At 48.7% G+C, this 11380-nt stretch overlaps 1 long non-coding RNA gene across 2 annotated transcripts; it reads left to right on the top strand.

The window, feature by feature from the left end:
* Window positions 1–905: 905 nt before the first annotated feature.
* On the top strand, window positions 906–8010 carry LOC125411249 (uncharacterized). 2 transcript variants are annotated; one of them, XR_007235283.3, is made up of 3 exons: window positions 906–4684; window positions 5145–5411; window positions 7023–8010. It is a non-coding gene; the product is annotated as an uncharacterized LOC125411249 (long non-coding RNA). The 2 variants fall into 2 exon arrangements; XR_007235282.3 differs by having other exon boundaries at window positions 6074–8010.
* The last annotated feature ends 3370 nt before the right edge of the window (window positions 8011–11380 follow it).

Genomic DNA, 11380 nt, shown 5'->3' with positions numbered 1-11380 from the left:
GGGGTAGTGGCTGTCAGGTAAAAGGAGATTAGAGCCAAGCCCACCAGGCGCTTGGTACTTCTGGCTGGGCTGCCAGTAGTAGGGAACCTACCTGGGCCTTGGCAAGTGCTTGCTGGCCCTCAGGTTCCTCCGCCCTGTCCTCCTCAGCTGTAGGTAGAGTGACGGCTACCATCTCCTCAGCTGCAGGTAGAGAGTGACGGCCACCATCTCCTCAGCTGCAGGTAGAGAGTGACGGCCACCATCTCCTCAGCTGCAGGTAGAGAGTGACGGCCACCATCTCCTCAGCTGCAGGTAGAGAGTGACGGCTACCATCTCGGACCAGGAGGTAGAAGTCACATACTGGGCAAAGGGCCATGGGTCCGTGACCCCCCAAGGCCAGCGCTGGACTTCCCTATGCTACAGGGAAGGGAAGAAGACACTATTTTGTACAGCTTTTATTCTTTTGGGGGTTTTTTGGAGGAGGTGTTTGCAGACAAATTTGTCCTGATACAGAGATATGTCTCTCCCTCCTGCTTGCTGTGTTGATGTCCTGTAGGCGGCCTATGGAAACCAAAGTCACTAGAGGCCATAGAAAGGGCTAGGATGCCAAGGGTCCAGGTGAGTACTTGGAGGTGCAGGGAATGGCAGGCAGGGCCTCCCCAGAGTGTGGGGTGACAGCAGGAGCAGGGGGTCAGGGTGGGAACACTGAAGGGGACAGTGCAGAACACTTCTGATCACAACGACTTTCCTTGTCTTAACCCTGCTGTCTCTGAGTCGTGACTGCAAAGGAGCGTGACTGCCCAGGAGTTGGCTGAACAAACTTGCAAGGGTCAAAGAACAAGAGAAACACTGTCCTAAGACAAAATGAAACAAAGCAAAACAAAAAGGAGGGTGGGAGGGAGGGGGAATTTTTTTCAGAACTTCGCCAACTCTGACCAACTTGAAAAATATTCCTATACCTGTCGTACAAAGGACTTGCCGTGTGGCTGCCAGCCCTGCACAATGTCCTTGCCTCCCCTGCTCAACTCTGCGTCTGCGCAGCTGTGTAGCCCCTGCAGGAGCGAGTGAGGTCAAAGGGGGGACAGGATACCTTGCAGGTTAGGGTTTCTATTTGTAATTAAGAAGTTCCTGTTTCTTAGATGTAAAGCGCAAAACATTTTTCAACCCACGCTGAACTGCGACTCCATTCATATGGTGTACATCCTCACGCTCTTGGTCCTTCTCTTTCATTGTATTTTTCTAATAGCCGACTCTCTCGCCCCTGTGAGTACCTTACCTCTCCATAGAAATGACCCTCAAGAGGCCAGCATGAGCTGCTCTCTCAGACCCCGACGTAGGGTGAGGCAGTCGGCTGGCCAGTCCTGGGTGCACCCCAAATCACAGCTTGCTCTAATTGGACAGTCGTGGATTTGGTCTTTTCTCCTCGGTCTTTTCGGGTCTAGCCTGAGCTCTGACACTCAGTGTCCCCATCCATCTGAATAGTAAGCCAGTCTTTGGCTTGTACTGTACTGGTACAAATATTCGTCTCCCACAACTTTGGCCTTAGTTTCTACCTAACGCCCAGGCCCGATAGCTACCCAGGTGTCCCCTAGAATTCCAAGGGGCCTCCCCCCAGCTCTCTAGCTCTTCAGAAGCCAGTGCCCCTTGAGGTGCGGCCCTGAGATGCTGCCTGATGAGGAGCCCTGTGAAGCCGAGGCTGGGAGCAGAGGGAGCCTAGACCAAGGACTTCTGTTCTGTGCGGCTGTCCGTCTCTTGTCAGAGTCTCATCGCAGAGGCCCTACTATGACAACCAGGCCCGTCCCAGAGGAGCCTCCACCTGCTGATGCTGCCAGAGAGAGGCTGTGGGCTTGTCAGCTTCCCTGTCTTTGCCACATTAGCTGTTTTGAAGGAAGGGCCACCCCCCTCAGCCCCTCAGCTGCTTCTTTCTGCCCCTGAGCACCCTAACTTCAGCTGTCTTCCCCCCCAGCAGCTTGGGGTCAAGCTCACCATCTGTGGGCAGCCTGGGGTTCTGAGCCTTCCTAGCCTCCAGATAGGACATAGATCCCAGCCCCCAACCCCCAGGCACCATGGGCCAACCCTGTAGGGGAGCAGCTTAATGACCTTGTGAGCAGTAATTACACCCTAGGGCCCACTGTTAATAACCAGTATTCCCCGTCAGTGTGCCTTAATTGAAAATGAGTAGGCGACAGGAGTTGCTGTGAAGTTGGCTGGCAAGCCCTTAACGTGATATTAATTGTGGTAATTAGTAGTCACTTTGTGTTGGAGTCATCTATAAATAGGGGGTCCATTAGTTTAGCAAAAGAGCATGATTTAAAATGCAAAGAAAAGCCCAATTAGTCAGCTAAATCACTCATCTTTCTGAGCAAAATCTGACGTTGTGTAGACCAGCAGCCATTTGAGGGTCTGGTCAGTTCCGGGCCTCTGAACACTGCAACAGCCCAACGGCAACAGCGTCCCTTTAAGTGGACTTAAGTCTCTAGTTCTGTGATGTTTCCTCCACACTGTTGGCACAGTTAGTGGTCACACTCCCTAGCAGTTCCTCCCTCTGCCTCCTGATTGGTTTCCTCTAGTGGCACGGGAGTCTTAAAGGAAGAGTAGCACAGGGCATGCCAAGACTGGGAGCCTGGGTGGTGGAAAGTGGGCTTCTCTCTTTAAATGCAGCTCTTGACAGTCCAGCCAGACTGAGCCACCAATGCCAAGTGTCCTGTGACCCAAACGGACTTTGTGACTTGAGGCACACACTGAAAGTGGACTCAGTATTCCTCACAGCCTTGGGGTGCAGAGTAAGGGAGCAGCTGGAAGGCCTGAGAAGACTCAACTACAAGGCTGGGGGTGGGGTAGGGGTGCAGCGGTGAGATTCCCAATACTTTTGTTTGAGGAAACACAGAGGTGGGGGAGGCTGCTGAGATGCTACCACCTGGGACACAGGTCATGCCAGCTGAGGCAAACTCCACCCTTCCCCCACAGTCTGCCTACTCCTCACCCCTCAAAAGGCCACCATTCCTGTGAGGCCCCCTGAGGTTGCTTTTCCTGAAATTTGTGTTTTATCAAGAGAGGCAGCAGCCGTTTCTGAGCATAGTAAGAAGAGAAGTTGTCCACTCTTCCCCAACTAAGGAGTAGTGAGCTGTCCTTCATCAGTCTTTCTCCAGTGACTCAGCGTTTGTAACAGGTGGTCGGGCTTGCTATTCTGAATGTCCTATTTGATAAAATAAAACATTGGCAACCCTATGTTGGTCCCAAAAATATCTTTTGCCAGGGAATGAAATCCAAGTGTCTGGGGCCGCAGAGCTAAACGGCTGAATCAGGAACCTGAGGCTGAATGACTCATAGCTGTATGCATGAAGGGTGAGTGTGCGATCGCTCATGGGTGCGTGCATGCATCTGCTGGCGGGTGGCTGGTGAAATAAGGACATCATTGTCCAAGATTCCCCGGGAAGAGAATTCAGGGTGGCCTGAGGATTACGCGGAGGCCTGGGGGCCATCCACCCACGTTGTTGTCTTACCCTTGAGGAGAAACTGAGTCTCAGCCTACTGTCCCAAGCCACACGGTGAGAAGACAGTCCAGGCTCTAGCTATTGCACACTGGCAGCCTGCCTTCCCAGCCGGAGAGCGTCTCCTGCACAAAGATTGGAAGAGACAGACGTGAGGAAAATTGAACCTGCTTGTCTCGCTCCCGAAAAGGGAAAAAACCGGGACAGCTGACAGTGATTCAGGCCATACACAAAATATGCCGCTTCAGTCAGGCAGTGGGTATGGTGTACTCGCATACTAGGGACTAGGGCACTCACCAAACCTGAGCCAGCCTGGTTAAGTGGGGGGAGGGGGCAGGGAGGCAGGGGAAGGGAGCAAACAAAGAAGACACCAGAGCTGAAGCTAGAAAACCCTGAAGAAAACAAGGGAAGTCTCCGTGTTGTCTGCTGCTCCGATCTGGAAGGTTCCGCAAAGGCCAATGTGTTAAAAGCTTGGTCCCCAGCTTGCCACCAGCCCTGGAGGTGTGCAGCCATCTTGGTCACAGGGGGAATTGTTTTACACACATGCTCCCACTATTATGAGCTGTCCATCCCAACAGAGGTCTAAAGCCAATGAGCCCACCCAGAGGTTCCAGCCTCTGTAGTGTAGGCTTAAAACATTTCTTTGAGACGTTTTTGCACAGTCAGGCCAGACTTGAATTCCTTACCTTCCTCCTCAACCTCCTGAGTACAGGATTTATAGAATTATACCATCATATTCGACTCTAAAACTTGATAACTCGGTTGTACTAGGTATTTGTTGTGGCAGGAATAAAGCTGACAGCTTCAGCTCTGGTGACAGAATCTCTGCTGCAATAATGGCACAAGCAACGAAGAAAAAAGACCAAGTGAACCGTGGGACTCAGAGCATGCGAGCTTGAAAGACTCAAGAGTGTGAAGACACCGTGCGGAAGAGGTGGCCTAGCTGCGAATTACACATCTAGCAGCGGACTCCATCTGACAAAGGACTCAAGACTCAGAAAAGACAAAAGAGACAGAAGATAACGAGCAGAAAGCTCTCTAGCAACCAAATGGCCGGCCAGTAAGAACACGAGCAGGTGTGAAGCCTCATTAGCTTCCAGGGAAGTGAAATCAAAGCCTGCGGAGAGATCCCCTTCCACTAGGATGGTGCAATTCCAAAAGTTCTAGAAGTGTCGGTGAGGAAGAAGGGTCTGAACCCCGCTCCTGCTCCTCAGGTGAGAACGAGACACGACCTCTGGGAGAGAGGTCTTCTTGGTATCTGAATGGTTACAGGCCCCAACAATCCCATGCCTTGGCGGATGCCCAAAAGATCTGAAAGCGTGGGTCTAGACAACAGCTTCCTCGTGGCACTGGGTATAGTAGCCCAAGAGGGGGAAGTACTTCAGTGTCTGATGGACATGACCTGTTGTCCAATGAGCATGCAGGGTGGACTGTGTATTCACCACCCCTCTGGGATCAATGCCCAGGAATGAAATGTTTTAACTGTTTTTAAAATGACCACCTAGCTGGGCGGATGACACACCCCTATGCTCCCAGCACCTGGTGAAGGAAGGCAGGAGGATCGGGGGTTCAAGTTCACACCCACAACCTCAGTTCACCTGACCGATAACGCATACTGTAGAGTGTGGTCTTCACATGTAACTCCAATTGCTTCTTGACTTTTCTGTAACGCAGTGAATACCGACCACACCTCTCCAAACGCCAACTGGAGCGGTTCATTGCCGCAGGCCACGATGCTGGGGTTTTCTCTATGCCTCCTTGTGAAGCCAGCAGCAATAAAGAGCACTAAAGACACCTCCACTTTGTCCCCCGCTGCGTACTACACCATCAATAACTGTGCCTTGTGGGAGTTTTGATGACCTGCTAGACCTGCACAGTGCATCCAGTTGTCAAGGATTTCTATGGTCTCTGATGATATCATGGAGTTCGTCCAGGAAATAGGTAAGGACAGCCTGTACCTTCTCGGTGACTGTGTGCCTAAACACGACTTTTTCACATGTCCTGTAGAATCTATTACACTGGTTATCTTCCTTGGTAAACACTAAAAGTATCTGAAGATTATCTTGATGAAATCTCATCAGGCCAACTGCTCATCGGTTACTGATACCTTTGAGGTGCTGCTCTTGTGAGGCTGAGGCTCCACGATCCTGGCACAGCCAAAGCTGGATGCAGTCGACCACCACCATCTAGACTGAGCACCCTAGTCCTCACTGAGGGCGCTTGTCTTTAATCTCAGCACATGAGAGGCAGAGGCATGTGGATCTCTAAGTTTGAGGCCAGTTGGATCTACAGAATGAGATCCAGGACAGCCAAAGACACACAGAGAAGCCCTGTCTCAAAAAAACAAAAATTAAAACTAAAAATAGAATTTTTAAAAAGCTACATAAAGATGAAAAATACACAGAGAATCTGGATACTGTATGCTATTGTGTTGTGTTTCAATTGTTTGGCTGCTGAGGAAGGAGCAACAGCTCCTAAAAGACATTGGCTTCTAAGTGCTGCTGGATTAATCCAACCTATATATTTTGAAAATGCCTTGACTTCAAAATTTAAGTCAAAAGAGACATTACTTTGGAAAATAGGTTTTGCTTTTATTTCCACAGGAAATGAGAGGCTGTGGATTCAATTCTGTGGACAGAAATTCATTCTGTGGATAGGTTTTGATCAAGGAAGACCCCCAGAAAAATTTTCAATGAGAACAGATGGCTCAGATTCACCAACGTCTCAGAGCACCTCTGTTGCAGTTTCTTCTGAGTTCTGCATCCAGAACAGCTTCAAGGCTGCTGGCTGAGATGATCAAGCCTCAAAGAATACTCCAGTCAGGACTTGACCACAATCCTAAATTTTCTTTGGATCCCCATAAGATTATCAGCACCCCCAACCAGCAGGAAGTAGCCTAGAAAACTATACCCACATTCCCAAAAAATATGGATTATAGGTATTTGTCATTGTTTAGAGGGGTTGGTTACAAGTAATGGTAATGGTCAGGAAAAAAGCTAAATAAATGAAATTATCAAGGTTTATGTTTTTTTAAAAAAGGAGGGATATAGATATGATATGATAAAAGGGTAGATTATTGAACCTACTCTGAAAAGAAAAATGGGAAGATATATTAAGATAAAAAGGTAAATTATTGAATCTACTTTTAAAAAGCAACTGTTAGTTTTAAATGTTTTACATTAGATTGAACTTTTGTATATGTATGCAAATTTTGTATATTATACAAATTTGAGATTAATTTTGTTACAACATACTATACATATATATATATATATATATTTACTCTTGTTCAAGGTATTGTACCTACATAACTCATTTAACAATGTAATGCAAATTTCTAGTTCTTGAAATTATTACCAACTGCATAAGATAATAACACAGAGTTAGTAGTTAGTCATCTATTATTATATCTGAACTTATAGTCAAATAAGGTATGTTTTCAAAGTCAGATATATTTTAGATATAGACGGGTCATCTTCAAACACTTCAGAGATCTACAGAATATGGCATTTAAAATGTTTTAATAACCTAGGTTCTTCTTTTTTATGTCAGGGAGACATGTCTGTTCCTGGCAGCACCAATCTACTTTAGAGAAGATAATGACATCAAACAAACTCCACATGGAGTTTACTTTCTTTGCGGCAAAAGTAAGCCATTGGGCAAGAAAATGTCCTTCAACTGCTGACAGTATGCTGTCCTAACTAGACAAACAGGACACAGAAGAAAGTGACTGCCAAACACTGTCAAGACAAGGACGGACAGCCCTTCAGAATAGTCTGCCTTCACAGAAAGTGTGTCAGATATGATAGGCCTGTAGGCTGAAGATGGAAGTCGCAATGTTTAGAAGAACCCTGAATGACTGTCCAGGCAGACAGCTGTTTCTGTCATTTCTCAGAGTTTTTGGAAGTCTCTTGCTTGTATTTCCTGCTTACTTAGTTAATATTTCCTTCTCAGGTCTCTGAGGGAGTTGAAGACTTTATAGTTATAGTTTGCCAGATGCAGAAAGCAAGTGATGATAAAAAATAAATTAGGTATAAGACTTTGGATTCACCAAGGTAGGATAGATATGGAGTATTTTCTCTGAATTTATCAAACGCAAATAGACTAGATATTGTTAATGCATTTATTGCCTGTATATATTGAATATAATTATTGTACTTTATAGTTTTTCTTATATTAGTTATAGTCTTTCCCCTTTTAATACTAGACGAAAGGGGAAATATGATATTTCATTTGTATTTTAATAAATAAAGCTTGCCTGAAGTTTGGAGAGTAAGACAGCCACAATGATCAACATTACAGACCAGGAAGTGGCGACACACACCTTCAATCCCAGTAGCCACACTAGTTTGCCATAGGAACTGGGTGATAGTGGTGCACGCCTTTAATCCCAGCCCTAGAGAGGAGTATAAGATGCGAGGAGACAGCTCTTAGGCTCAGTCTCATTTTGAGATTCTTGGAGGCAGGATCGCCATTTCAGACTGAGGTAGAGGTAAAAGCCAGTGACTGGCTGTTTTGCTTTTCTGACTTTCAGGTTAAACCCAAATTTTTGTCTCTGGGTTTTTATTGTGTTACGACTGTCCTTCAAAACAAAAGCAAAAGCAAAAACCAAAAAAAACAAAAATGCCAAAACAAATAGCAAAATACAATCAGTTTTCCAAAGCCATCCCCAATTTTACATTCCTGGGGGAAGTGACATTTAAGCTGAAAACCTCAAAGATGGGAAGAGATCAAGCCATGAGGTCAACAGGGAGAATTCTGTCTGACCCATGGGCACAGCAGTGAAAGGGAGTGCCTGAGGTCCCACAGATGGGAAACAATGGCTGCGGAGGACTCAAGAGGAAACTGGTAAGATCTGTGCTGAGGGCCCTGAAGGATGACAGGACCTGCATTGTGCTGTGTGTGTGTGGGGGGGTGAGTGTGAGGGATGGAGGCCCTTTGGGATGTAAATGCCAGCCACCTGGTGTTCAAGGTGCCAGGTTAGAGTGTGGAGGTTAACTCGCATCTGAACCCTGACTTAGCCTGGAAGATGCTGGGTGAGTGTCTCAACTCTGGCTACGAGGTGGGAGTCAAGTTCCCTATGGCAAGCATTCTGAGGACCGCACTTATGGGTGGGAAAGTTTCAGACTGGTGTCAAGGCTGCCTCATGACTCCATAGGCAGCAAAATCCACTACTGGACTCCAGAGTCAGCCAGGAGTCTGAGCAGAGCTGTTGCCACAGCCGCTGGCCCTGGCACAGATCGCCTAGGAGTACTAGTCCTGCTGTGACTATGTTATGCCCAAATCCGCGAAGCCCCACAAAAGCCAACCAGTAAACCAAGAGTCCCGTATTTAAAAGCAAAGAGCCTTTATTTTAATCAAGTTTGCAAACTCAGTCCCTCCGCATGTCCAATGTATTGGAATATACTGGAGAGCCCTGAGCTCAATTAGAATAGGGTGTTATAGTAGTAAAGGTGGGGGTGAGGGGTTTTTGAGGTTTTAAGACCCCTGATTGGCTGACATTTGTCTAGGGGTGCCCTGGTGAATGTGCCCTGGTAGATGTTTCTATCTACAGCAGTTGGAATGCCAGGCATTTCCCTTGACTGGTCTGTTCTTTTTTTTTTTTTTAATATTTATTTATTATGAATACAATATTCTGTCTGTGTGTATGTCTGCAGGCCAGAAGAGGGCACCAAACCTCATTACAGATGGTTGTGAGCCACCATGTGGTTGCCGGGAATTGAACTCAGGGCCTTTGGAAGAGCAGGCAATGCTCTTCACCACTGAGCCATCTCTCCAGCCCCCGAATGGTCTGTTCTTGTGTGGGGGTCAGGTGATCTCAGCCTGTGGTCCCTCCTACAGCCAGGCATTGTCTCAGGGTAAACTATTGAGACTCAGGCCTCTGTTGAAATCCATCGATGGCCAGAGTCCCAGGTGATAATGGTTGGAAGAACTTCCTTTGGGTGACCTGCCCGGACTTAGCTTATCAAGGCTGGCCCCCACAGCTGCAGCCCAGGTACAGCCATGCAGGGCTAGGTGTGGGGAGCAGCATAGGCTTTTTTGCCCTCTCAGGGTCCCCCACACCAGCACCTCCACAACCCCAAAGGCTCCATCATTTGGGAGTAGTTTTGGATCTTTATGTAGTTATCACCACTGGTGACAGACTTCATCCTCTAGTCCTCTCCCTCACTATGTAGTGTGAGGCAGAGAGCCCCAGTCCTCTAATCCTACCTGGGTCTTTCTGGTGACCAGGCCCTGTCCTGGAACTACTCCCAAGGGCTGCCAGACCCCCAATGATCCCATCCACACACAGAAGTTCCAAATACAAGCCAGCGATCCAGCCACAGAGCTGACATACACTCTATCGCACACACTCCAAGAACAGGTGAGTCCTGGGTACCCTGGTGGGCACTAGAGCATGCTGGTGTGCGGCATGTGTGGGTATATTGTATGAGTGCATGCGAGGGGCAGATGCTCAGTTGGACTCTAGGGCTTTAAACTAGACTTTGTGGTTCCACTAGTCCCTCTGCTGCCACCCTCACCGACCCAGCCACTCAGGCAAAGAAAAACCAGGCAGGGTCCAAGGCTCCTGGCAGGGCATCCACCGGCACTGGAGGCTCCTGGGTGCAGGTTCCTCACCAAGCCTCCTTTGTGTTCGGGCCAGGAGGCCTCTGCATGACAGCAGGTCGGTCACTTGTGGTCTTTGCACCACACAAAAGGACAGACAGAACCAGACTCTTTAGGATTCATTCAAGAGGCCCAAAATTCTAAAGGAGCTGTCAGGGGCAAAAAAGAAAGCCAGCTTCCTCCCAACCCTGTTTAGTCTTCCCTCATCCCTTCTCCCTCCTCCTTCCCCTCCCCCCTTCTTTCCTCTCTTCTCCCAAACCCCATCCCCTCCCAGACACTCTGGTGGAGTCTGGAGGACCCTAACACCTCCAGGAGTCCCCTCCGCAGCCTGCCCCATTCCAGCACCCTGGTTCATCAGGTCTGTCAGGAAGAGCCCGGAGGTTGCAGGGCAGGAGCTGAGCAGGACTTAATCTTCCCTGGAATATTAATGGTACTGTCAGGAGAGCCGGGGAAAAGCTGAGCAATCTGCCTTATTAACAAGGCAGTGCCAGCTGAGCAGTGCCCCCCCCCCAAGTCCCAGCTTGTCGGCCTGCGTCGTCGGCCCAGCTGTAGCAAACTGGAGAAGCCAGCCCCAGGCCAGGATGGGTGTGACAGGAGGAGGAGCTTGGAGGAGTTAGGAGCCTCATGACACTCACCCCACCCTCCTGTCTCTTTAGAAAGGCCGCCCCTGGGGCTGCAAACTCTCCCTGTGGTTTGTCCCCATCACAGGCACCGCCCTCTGTAATTGTCTGGCCCAAAACTTCTCTGCCTTGGAAACGCTAGAGTCTCCTGGGGAAAGCCAACCACCCTGATATCCTGCCCACCCAGGATCCCTCACCTCACCTGTGGGCCAGGCAGATTTCATGCATATACCCACGCTATGAGTCAACTCTGAGCAGGTTTATAGTGGAAGAAACCGAGGCAGAGGTGGAAAGTCTTGCTTAGGCATACAGGGAGCAGAGGCTGCTGCAGGCGCCTGGGTACCTGAGGAAGGGAAAGGCCGGGAGAAGACAGGACGCCTGTGGCCCCGGCTCTTTTTCTTAAAAACAAACACTGCGGAAGCCATGAAGGAAGCAAGTAACATGGAGGCTGCTGCTTAGAGAGTTCACTCACTATCCTTGCCTGGGGGTTTTCAGAGGCTTTATCTGTGGGGAAACAGAGTCTGGGCACACTGAGGCAGCTTCTCAAGCCACTGTAGTTATGAGCTGGGGATGAGAACAGATGCTGCCTCCGGGTCTGACTGTGATGTGTGTATGTGTTCACGTGAATGCCAGAGAGCATGTCAGCCACAAGTGTGCAGAATGTGTGTAAAAGTCAATGAGTGT

The sequence above is a fragment of the Myodes glareolus genome, chromosome 18 (genome assembly GCF_982192425.1).
Source record: "Myodes glareolus chromosome 18, mMyoGla1.1, whole genome shotgun sequence".
Taxonomy (NCBI): domain Eukaryota; kingdom Metazoa; phylum Chordata; class Mammalia; order Rodentia; family Cricetidae; genus Myodes; species Myodes glareolus.
Note: the sequence above shows the minus strand (reverse complement) of the source record. Positions and strands in the feature narration are given on the sequence as shown.